The following is a 12386-nucleotide window of genomic DNA, read 5'->3' on the forward strand; positions in this document are numbered from 1 at the left end:
AAAACAAAAGCATTGGGAAAAAAGTTTTCAAAGATTTATCACCAGTGCAGCTTTGAAGACTTGGTAAATTCAAAGACCTCTATGTTGATCTGGCTCTTCCTAGCAAATAATCAGTGTCTAGTATCACTCTCTGGTCTCTTGTTTAAGATTTTTCACAATTAATTGATGTTTCAAGACTCAAAGAAGAAAAACTTGTATCCTTGGAATATAATGTACAGAAAATTCATGTATTGCAAAGCAGAAAAGGAACATGGACTCACACTCTGGGAAGAGTGTGAATTGGAAGAACTTCTTGTGGAGAGAGTGAATTTAGTGCTTTATCACCAAATTTCTTGACTGCCTTAGGAAATACTGGTTATCTCTATCAATGTAGCATATCAGTACTCTGCACAGCACAGGATGGACTGCAGAATAATAAAATAAAATACTAATAAAATCACTGGTGTCCCAACGAGGTCAATAGCAAAGAATTCTTAGGTCTTCTTTCCCTTTTTCACTGTCCACATTTGTGAAAATAATTTACTGGCTGGCAAATAACTTAGAGTTTGTCCAATTGAATGGCTTAGCTAAGGCAACTCAATTTCCTTTGTATATTAAGATATGAATGAAGATATGGCTACACCATTTTGAAAATTTTCATTGGGGTGATGTAAGAAATAGAAACCAATACAATCTTAGTGGGAAAGTTTTAATTGTTCTCGTTTTCCAATGCAACACCAAAAAGCACTGGAAAATGGCAGAACAAAATTCAGCACAGTTACCAGGCTCGTCTGAATTTGTACTGCAGCTAATAACATTTCTTAGCTTACTTTCAAGTTATATGGAGTTACCTTGAACATTTGGTCAAAGGAGCACTTTGGAGGACAACTTCGGTGGGAATTAATTAATCTGCATCTTGCTCCTGGGTAGCTATTAATTACTTACGGTAATTAGAAAAAAAAGCTTGAATGGCTCTGCAGTTGCCCTGTGATGGTTCAAAACATGTCTAACTATGTCATTCCAGTGTTAGTAACTGTTTCTCTCCTTCCCAGCCTGATGGAATCACAGCAAAAGAAGCCAAAGCTGAAGGACAGGGTAATACAGGGGCAAGGAGATAAAAAATTGGAGTCTGGCAGATGAAGGAGGGATTAAAGATTTGCAGAGACTCATATTTAGTCTGTTGGTGTTGTTGTAGATCTTAATGTGACAAAATAGAAGACATAGATAATTTAAGTAACTTTTAAATAGACGGAATTAATCATTCCAGGCTCACTTTGCATGGGGTGGATTCTGCATGGAACCTCATCAAGGTTGGTGGCAACATCAAATCCATTTTTGGAATAAAATGGAACTTGCCACCTTCACTGTGTCTATTCCCCTCAAGAATTTGTAGAAACTTTTATCTGAGTACTGCAGACCTTCTCTGCTCCCTTGATGGGCAGGAGGGACTCAGACGTGCTTCACTCAGTGGGCTGTGCCAAGCTTCACAACAATGTGGTCCTGGACAGAAGGCAGAGGTGCTGCTGGGTAGTATTTGTGGAAAAATACACCACCTCATATGAGGGTGAGAATGGCACTGTATTTTCCATGGAGCTATGGGCCATTTGGAATATGTACTGACTGTTTTTTTTGTACCTGTTCCTCTTCACTGCTCCACAAAGTCAAACAGATGGCATTTAAATTGATTTTTTTCCTTCTTTTTTTTCAACATGAATAGAAGAGGTTCAGTCATTTTCTGGTTAATGTTCAGGGACTTTGTTGTAAAGGGATTAGGAGTTTAGATTTGATGTAGCTTTCACTAAATCCCATGTCTATGTATGATTAAGCTATTTAATAACTTCTGCAAAGGACAGAGCTTCCTTTGTTTTGTTCTAAAATACCCCCAGCTCTATACTTACTTACAAAAATTGGTTCAACTTCCTGCCCTGCCATTTATTATGCCCACGTTTTCATTAAAAATTAAATTAAGTTTTAATGTAAAAAAAAGTGTGCTGTGTAGCATCTCTTTAATCTTAAAAATCCTGTATATCCATCAGTATATCTATGGAATCCCTTCTCTTAAACTCAGCTTCAGTGACCTGGGGAATCTGAAGCTGTAGTAATTTCTTTGCAGCTCAGTCTTCAGGGTCTTCAAGTGGGAAGAAGCCTGTGAGTTTGGTTAATTCTCTTCTATGCCAGAGACTTCTGACTAGAAAGAGCTGTCACTAAATTATCCCAGATGTGGGACAGGAATTCTCTTGAAGAAGTTCCAGGCCAAATTTGGCTCTCCTGCCTTTTTAGCAGTTTTGTGGTATACCTTTCCACCCATGAATCCTCAAGGAATAATTAGCAAAGAGAAAGAAGATCTGCAAGGACAAAACAGCTGTTGTTTTCAGAGCACCAAGGATAAAGAGAGATACGTCCTCCCCTGTGGGCTCCAGGAAAACACAACACTCACTAATGGAGCTGGCAGCAGTTGGTAAGGTAAGACTTCACTTTAAACAAAACCTGTAACAAGTACATATCTTTAATGTGAGATAGGAAGTAACCAGCTTTTTATCCTTTCTTCTGGGACTAGACTACTGAGAGCCATGAACAAGCTTTCTTCACTGTGAAACTAAATGGGTTTCTATGCGAAATAAATCATTAATAAAATGGAAAGGAAAATAATTATTCCCCAATTAATCCAAATGAAAAGCCTGGAGATATTTTCTTGAATTTAAAAAACACCTCCTAACCTTCCACAACCAATCCAGTTGACCCTGATCCTGAAAACACCTCCTTGCCTTTGGCAATTGATTTTAAATAGATTGACAATGTCCCTCTTGTTTATGCAGAAGTAATTAGCATTTGTTTTCCTGATGAGGTTAGAGCAGCACAACATCCCTTCTATCACTCCACTATTGGCACTGCTTTTTGAAAGATCAGAAGCAGCTGAATGATGAAAAAGCCTCCAGAGAAGTGAAAGTGGCTACACTGACTTTCATTCCAGGGTCCACAGTCGAAGTGAATCTAGCATGTGAGATGTGTGCAGCTCCCTGTGTCAGTTCAGGATGAATGTGACAAGTTCTCCTGCATACACAATTGTCCAAAATCTTCTTCTCTCTCCTTGGAGTGCTTTACATCGTTTTGACATAATATCCACAGTAAAAACAGGACCTGGGGATTCACACTGCAACAGGAAAATAAACCTTCTGATAAAGTGACTCCTGCCATACTGTCCCCAGCTGGCTGCCTTCCCACTTGCACACCTTGGTGGCACGTCCCCAGAGCTGGCCAGGGGGTCAGAGGAAGGTGGAGAAGTCATCAACCAGAATTCCTGATGTGCTCCATCGAGACCATGACAGTCTGGATCTTTCATGCACACTTGGTGCCCAAGGCAAAGGGTGGACTTTGACCTCCTGTTCAGTTCCTACTTTCTATCCATTGTTGTGGCCAGCAGAGATACCCCCATACAAAGAAGGCACTAAAACAGAAACCCAGCAGGATTTACCAGTAAAATGGAGCATTTTTAGCTGAAGAGGTAGAGAGCAAAACACAGAAAATCAGTACACTTCTAACCCCATGCCTTAAAGGGAGTCATATAGACGTATTTTAACATTATCCCTCTTCCCTCCCCAAAATGGGAAATCCCATTAACAGCATAATTAGCCCTCCTTTAAGTAGCTAATTATACCTAACTCAGCCATAATGTCTAATTACTGGTTTATTCACTGTAAGTGGTTTATAACATGAGAAATTACTGAGATGAAATTAGATCAAAGGGTAACATAAAAGTATTTGCATTTCAAACTGCCTTTGAAAGCAGAGGTGGAGCTGGAAGGTGGCTGAGTTGGTGGAAGAAAAACTGCAGCTTGAATTTCCACGAGTAGTCAACATCTGTTCCCTTCAGAGCCTTTCTTCATCCCTGTCCCTGTGGGGATGTGTGCTCTACACCATGGAGAAACAGGCCAGACCAAAGCTGGGAGACCATTTGCTACAGCTTCATCACGTGCCAAGAGATGGATGTAATTACTCTCACTGCCTTTGGAAGATCATGGGAGGAAACCTGAAGCAAAAAGCTGCAGGAGAATTGTAGGGAGCTACACTAAGCCAATCCTGCAGATTCTAAGGGCCCCTGTGGTGTTACCATAATAAAAGTACATTACTTAAAATGTCTGTACAATGGGTGAGGAACAAGATTTACCTCATCATCTCACAGAAAAGCAATGTGGGGTTTTTTATTATTATTTAAAATTTTCCCTATGAATTAAAAATGGAACAATTAACACTCCCAGAAATTTAGTATATTTCTCTGTATGGGAGCTGGTGTTGATATTAGGGTGGAAATGGTGTTATGCAAGGAGATGGGTGAGGCAGAGGGGTTTTACTAGATGTTAATCTAAAAGTATGAGGAGCACTGAAATAATGGGAGAAAAAAGCATTCCTGAGAATACTCTGCCTCCTTTCTCATATTCTTTTCATTTGCAGTCATAAACAGTAACAAGTTTTCCTTTTTACACTTACCAAAGTTGCATAAAAGACATGTCAGTAGAAAGGAAGTATTTCAGAGTGGGATGTAACATTCATTCATGTCACTAAATTCTTTGAGAGTTCTGTGGTCAAATCAAGACTGATAACATCATGAAGGCAATAGCCTATGCAAGCAGTATCTCTTCTGCTCATGATTTAAAACAGGAAGACATTGCACAATAGTTTAACAACACTTTGCTCATCTCACTTCTGTCACAGTGTACACTATCCTTATCCTTCATTACTCTGTCCTTTCAGAGATGCATCAGTACAAACATATTTTCAATGACTGGTAGGCAACAGACGAGTTGAACTTCATGCATGACAGAATCAAATTAGCAGAGACAGGTCATGAATTATGCAGATAGTTTGTCATCTATTTCCTATAGACTGTACAATTATGAATTCTGTAATTACTGTGGCATATGCTAACCAATCATCCCACCCCTGGCTACTGTTATGCTCCATTACAGAAAGTTAAGGATGGTATGGCTTGTAGTTCTGAACCACACAAACTAATAGTTGAAAATTGGAGTGATTCAGGCCTTCCAGTCTCTTGCTTGCATTTGTACATCCTCCTTCCTGAGAAAGACTAAACTCATTTGAAAGGCAGCTTCATCTTATGGCTTCAATATGATTCAAATACAACGATTGAAGAAAAATATTTCTCTTTTGTGTGTTCATGATTTCTGGGAACTCCACACATTACTAGTACACAAACAATGAGAAAGTACAAAATCCAGGAAGCTGATGGACATGATTTTACTGGAAAGCTTCTGAATGCAGGACTGAAAGAGGGAAAGACAGCATCAAAAAGTGGAAACTTTTTTTCCTCAGTTGTCTTCCAGATAAAACCACTGAACTGATCCAAGTCAATTATATCTCAGCCTCTGAGAGAGGCTGAGGTGAGGAGATGGAGGTGGGTTTCTCATTTGACCTCAACAAAGAAAAGGCAGAGTTTATTAAGCACCCATACAAAACATCCCTTACTCTTTTGACAGTGCTTCCCATATCTCTCATTTTTGCATGAAAGCAGATTAGCTGCTCTCTTACAAATCATTATCTCTCCTTGATATGCTGTGACTTATTCTTTGATGTGACTCGTAATAAACATCTGCGTTATACTCAAGCACAGACTTTTAGGGACAGGGAAAGAAACCACACACTGTTCCTGCCTAATGTCCAAAACAGGGTCAAAGCATTCAAGACTTTTTATATTTTTGTGATTCTATCATATTTTCCTAGATGTGGCCGCCAAATCCACCTTGGATCAATTATGACATTAATTTCTTACACTTAGGCACAAAGCCAAATCCACAAATATTTTGCCAAGCATTGTACACACCATTGTATTACAGACAGTAACACTCCAGCACAATCTTTCTATTAAACAGAAAGATCTCATTGCATATGCAAACATCTTTTGTGTGTGTAAGAATGGTGAGACAAGTAATATCAAAAGATATACATATTTTTTGCCTAGTTGTTTAGTCTTAGTTCTGCATGCGAATTTTCTCACAGTTGCATGGATAGATGCAATTTCCTTCATGTCACAGAACAAACAGGTTGGTTGCTGCCAAGCTTTATTTATTAGCTGAAACACAGATATTTGATAATTGTCACTAGAGAAAGGAAATGGGACTTTTAAAGAAGCCTAAGGGAATTGATGTCCATCATCCACTGAATTTCAAACGGAGTTGGGCTCCTAATCCTTTAGTACGTTTAGAAAAAAAGAAAAGCTAAAGTGAACATTTCAATAAATGGATTAAGCACATAAAGAAAATTTGCCATCACTTGCATTTTTGCAGTCAATGGCTGGCACAGAGTGCTGTGGTTGAAAAAATGAACACAAACAAAAGAGGGACTAATTTAAACAGAGCAGTCACAAGATTCTGCATTATTTAGGTTCTGCTCATTTTCAGTAAAGGAATTACTGAAATACAAAATAGTTTTCACACTTTGGGAGTTCACTGGAGCATTTTTCTACTTCACATATCATGAAGGACACTAACAGTCTCTTCTTTTTGTGCATAATTTATCTCAAAGAGACAAGTCATTAGACAACATAGAAGCAGCAACAACTCTGATATTAATGTCTCTGTCACCCCATGTATTAGCTGGCATTCCTCTAGGTGCTGGTTCCTAGGAAAATGACAATGCAATGAGTTCCAGTCCCCTACAGGGCAGACAGATCTCTCTTCACTGGGATTGAAGACAGCTCTGTCTATCACAAAATGTTACACGACTGATTGAATAGGCAAATTCTCACTGCTCTACGTTCAGTGAAAATCCACATCCAAGCAAAGATGCAGATAATTCTATTGCACAAAAAATGCTCTTAGGAGGAGGAAGCCATTGCTTCTCTCTTTAAATCGTGTATCTAAGACCTTTAGGACAAGCAGCCAACTTTTGCTGCGTTCACAGCAAATGTCCCATAGAAGAATTTGAACTGATACTTAAATCTCTAATCTTAGTTATAATGCAAGCAGCAACCCATTATAATCACTCTTACTAAAAGAAAGCCCCTTGGGTATGATGCCGACAACCAGCTCTGCTTCCTGCCATGTCATAGGGTCAGTCAGGGCTTTCTCTCTCCTTTCTTGCAGAAATTAGGTTTGCACAAAACGGTTATTAGGCACTTTAGCCAAGGACCATGTCCAAATTAGGGAGAATTATACTCTGTGTGATCTTGAACAAATCACCTCATGATCACACACTTCTGTGCCTTAGTTTCCAAATATAACAGTGAGATAAAACCCACTTCATTTAATAGGAACATGGTCCAATTTAACCTTTCCAAAATAGAGCAAAAGCTTCCAAAAAACTGCTAGGTTTCTTTAGAAATACAACTTCATCAAAACAGTGGTCATGAGCTCATCCCAGGATTCTGCAGTATAATTTCATTCCACAAAGTATTTCTTCAGTGCGTGTAAGAAAGCGCATCAGACATATGGACAGAGAATAACCAGAGAGGAAAAAATAGCTATTGTAACATACAGCCCCCTGTGAAGAGCAATCAGCAGTTGGGGGGCCTTATTATGGGCTCCTCATTGACAAAAGAAGCTGCAAAATGTTCAAGGAACTTGTGAGGCGGCAGCAGCCTGTTCATCATCCATTTGGCTGGCATAAGATAAGCAAGGTGGCTGATGGCCTGACCTTTCTTCACAGAAAGCTGAGAGACATTGCCTCTTCACTTGGAACAATTCCCTGGAAAGGCAGAAGTGATGGTGCATCTTTAACTAGATACTACCTCTTATCAAGGAGCTGCACCTTTTACTCTAATAACGATTTCAAAAACAAAGGACACACTACTCCAGTACTGAGAACAGAGCACTCTTAAGGTGTCTACTTTCCCTCTTTCTCCTATCAATAAGAGCTTTAACTAATAACTAAGCCTGTCTGTTGTTTCAAGGGCAAGACAGCAGTCATATTTTCAGGCGTATAAACTGTGACAAATTTTGGAAAGTTCCTTTGAATAAATGTTTTCAGCCTTTGTCACATTCTCCTATTTAGATTTCCCAGTATCCTTTCTGGCTTTCTTTTTGAGATAAAACCCTTTGCTAGAAAACAGCAGAGCACAGTGACTTTCAATAGTAAAACTACCCAAGCAGAGTTTCTAAGAGAGCATGGAAGTCATTAATCTTTCTTTGTTTCCAGAAGGTATCAGCAATCCAATGTCAGATTTTGAAGTGTAGTTTATAATATGTGAAGGTTGTTAACAAAGAACACTTCTACACTGGCAGTTAAAAGTGCAGAAGAACTGACTATTGAATCAGTAAGAAAGGTTTTAACCATTGTGTTCTAAAACATAGATAACATCTAGAAAACTTTTTACGTGTTTTCATAGACATACAGTGACGTGAATGTTCTCTGTAATCCATCCAGGCCCCAGCCACAGATGAGTTATTTGATTTGCAAGAACTCCTGCATTCTCAAGGTATCCTCATCATACGTTGACAGCCAAATGAGATCAGGAACACAGAACTCCTTCCTCTGTCAGACCTTATTTATCATGCCTCTCATGTCAAACTGGTCTCCAAAGCTCAGGTTTAAAAACTTGATGAGGCTTCCTGGCCCCAGGGAGATCTAAGCTCTCATGGAAGAGCAGACACATTTAGTAGCCCTCTGGATGCACAGAGGAATTGTCAAGTACGTTTTCAGGATGACACACCATTTGTCAAAGTCAGTTAGGAGAATGTTACCAAAGACTGATCTTTTCACTGCATTTTGGAATACTTGTCTTGGTATTTGAACAAACTGTTGACAAAGAGATAACAGGTGGGATACTGAGTTATTCATCCCTGAAATCTGCTGTATATCTGTGACATGTGGTTCCTCAGATATTTTTATCCTATCAATGGAGTGTCAAACCACTTCCAAACATGAAATGTGAAAGAACCGCTCACAGCTTCTGCTTTTACTATGTTTGATATGAGAAAGCAGAAGACAGCTGGTGTTCCTGGTACTTTTGCAGAGATTTTTACATGACTTTTCCAGTGAAATTTTGTATTTGGAACTGCTTTATGATCAGGTAGGTGTTTCACAGTTGGGTTAAAACCAGATGGTTTGTACTGAGCTCCTTCATTATCAGAGCATGTCCCCGTGTTTCCTGTGCAGAAGGACACTTCTGCTGGGGAGGAAGTCTGCTGTTATACCTCCATACGTGCCAAGGAGCTTACAGGGGCATTAGTGAAGTACAAAAGCCAAGCATTGGGAAATGCCAGAGACAATCCTATTTGTCCAACCTTTGCTAAGCCATCTTGTACAAATGCATTATGGCAGTGCCATGAGGTGTGGGACTAACACACTAGTTGTCCCTAGGACTGCAGCCTCTTTCACACACAGACTGGCAGCACCAGACAGTTTTACTGACAGGGAATCTTTGTTTTATCACTAAGAATTTGGCCCTTCCTCCTGCATCATAGGTAAATCCTAGTTTGAAAACAAAATTCTCTTTCCTTGTCAGCTTTTCAGTAGCACTTCTTACAGCACTTTTATGAGGTTTAATCTACAGTGCTGACAGGAAGTAAGAGATAGTGCTATTCCCATTTCACAGACAGGGAATGCAAGCACAGAGGAAATGATAAATAGAACAAAACACGAGTCATTTAAGATACAGGGAGGTTTCAGTATGTGATTATTCACATAGAACTAAACTATGCACAAAGACTAGGACATCACATTTAAGTTCCTGCAATTTACAGAGGTGTGCTTCAAATGACTTCCCATCAAATATTTCAAAACTGCAAGTTCCTGACAAAAAACTGTGTCTGGTTTCCCACAGGAAATGAAACATATACAGTTGTGCCATCTGCTTATTCATCTGCGGTTAATATTCCTTCCACCTCATTTCTAAGCTTGTTTGCTGGTTTCAAACAAAATTGGTGAAAGAAAAGTCTTCTAATTGAGTGCCTCTAGGTCTAACAAAATCTGGCAGCTAACAGACAGTAAGAGCCAAACAACAGCCTCCACTGAGGGAAAGGAAACTACACTTCTGCCCTATCCCTGTCCTGCCAGGCAGTGCCAGAGCCCCTGCTCAGCACACATAACTTCAACTGGCTGCTTGCCCCGGGATTTAGGGCACAAATGCATGGAGTTAATATCCATGTTTCCCTTTGAGAAGCTGTGTTCTCATCTGGTGATAAAAAACAGAGAAGCAAAACAGAGCAAAATCATCTCTGAGATGTGCAGTAATGAGCCCTTACCATGCAATGAAAAAAGCACCATTTTCAGCAGCTTTGAGGCATTTATGGCATAATAAATGCACTTTTATAAAAGATATAACTGTAAGTAGAGGAAGAATTGGCTGCTTTTAACATAAAGCATTCCTAGACAGGGTGATGCAAGTGTTTGTGGCATAGAACATTAAAGAAAGACATATCCAAAAAATAAATGGTAATGGTGTAGCAGTAAATTCACACTCTCTCACCTATAGACAGCTTCACAGCTCTCCAGCAACTGTGCAAAAGTGGGACATACAGAGGAGCCAAGAAGATGCCAGCCACAAAATCAGTCGCTTACTGATTACTGCTGCTAGAAACCTGCTCCCACTGCAAGCCATTTGGCATTTCCAACCCTGAAGCTGCAAATGAAATGTGAAATCTCAGGCTGGTGTGTCTTACACTTCTGCCTCATTCTCTCCCAGGACCATACAGCTGGGGTTAAAGGGCCAGAGCCCAGCACTTGGTTCAGCACAAGCCCAATTACTGTGTGTGAGTGCACTGTACCCCAGTGACAGGAGCTCCCTGGGCCTGAAGTTACCATTTGGTGAAGTTGATGAACATTATGCTTTTGATTACATTTGTGAAAAAGTGAGCACCGAGGAGAAAAATCTGGGAAAGTGAAGGCACAAGAAAGCAGCTGGAAAAATCTTGAATTGCGAAAAGCAAAGACACTTCAGAAGGATGGGTTTTGCTTTTCAACAGCTTCCTCAGGTGAGATCTGCTTTCTGCTGTACAGCTCTGCAAAATGCTACTATGTCTGTGAATTCATCAGTGTGGTCTAAATCAAGAGAGGGGTTGCTGTCAGATAAATCTAGTAAAACTTTAAAAATCAGCTTTGTCCTTTACTTCCTGAAATAGCATTCAGATCAGGAGCTGAAACTGCCTTTGAACAGGAGAGTGGAGACTCCAGCTGGGCAGTTGTCTCTCAGGACAGGTCTCCAAAGAGAGAAATACTAAGTCCCAGGAGGTTATAACTGCATATATTAGCATAAACTTCTTTACTCTGTACATATTTGTGGTACTATTTAGAAGATAACCAAAACAAAATACTTAAAATGGAGCCCACAGAAACCCACCATAACTGTTTCTTTTTGCTGAGCATTCCAAGTTCCAAATTGTTCACTGTGGGTTCTGCAGCATCCAGCTGTTTCCAAAGCAATGCGGAAAATTTAATCAGGAGTAAGTTGCACGTGGCAGTGACCTAGAAGGCACAACACAGCATATTATAGGGTAAATGCAACTGGAAAGGAAAGGGGAAACAATACAAATGGAAGCTAAATGCAGATGTGAATCTGACATCTCTATACTTAGAATTCCAATTTGGTTCATGGAGGCCCTGCAATAAGTAATTTCACTCTATCTTACAATGTTAGTCTAGACTAGAAAGTTGTGCTGAAAAAAATGGACAGTCCTGAATTTCCTTCTATCTTCCAAAAGTTCAGTTCAAATTTGGCAAAGTATTTTCTGACCTGTAACTATGACTGACAGACATACCAAATCAGATGAGAACTTGGCTTAAACTGCAGTTTTCAGTTAAGTCAATCTAAATGTACATATTCAACAGTTACTGAGAAATTCAAGGAGTTAAGACTTTAATTCCATAGACTTTAATTTTGATGGCTAAAATATGTTTCAGCAGCAGGTAATCTGGATAGTAATCTAAAATAACATAAAAACTATTACAACGCTTCTGAACATACTGATACACTCATTATCTAATGTTCTGCTGCTTTATACCTCACCATAATATTTGAAAAATAATGGAGAAAATCTTCGCCTATTTTACAAACAATAAAGTACTGAGATCAAGAAAAATGCTCCATATATCTTTGACTCACTCATAGATCAAATGGGCTTGATAAAAACTGAATTTAGGTGGTTATCAATAATTTGAGGGTGTGATCTTCTTCGTTTCATTTTCCAAGCTGTTCAGCTTACTGACTCTTTCCTTCCCTTCTCCTGTTCTGCTTCTCCTTCTCAATAGGACATTTGGGTTCTGGTCAAGCCCTAGAAGAATTTGTTGCTCTGAAACTAAGGAAACCATGTCATAATCATCTCCTGAAAAAATATTTCCTGCAGAAACAGCCATTATTGAGTATTATGTGAAGCTGGGCATTGCAAGACATTCATTTAATTGCTAATATCCATTTTAATTAGCAAGAGTTATATTCCTACCACAATGAGCAATTGCAC

Source organism: Sylvia atricapilla, chromosome 17 (assembly GCF_009819655.1).
Source record: "Sylvia atricapilla isolate bSylAtr1 chromosome 17, bSylAtr1.pri, whole genome shotgun sequence".
Lineage (NCBI taxonomy): Eukaryota > Metazoa > Chordata > Aves > Passeriformes > Sylviidae > Sylvia > Sylvia atricapilla.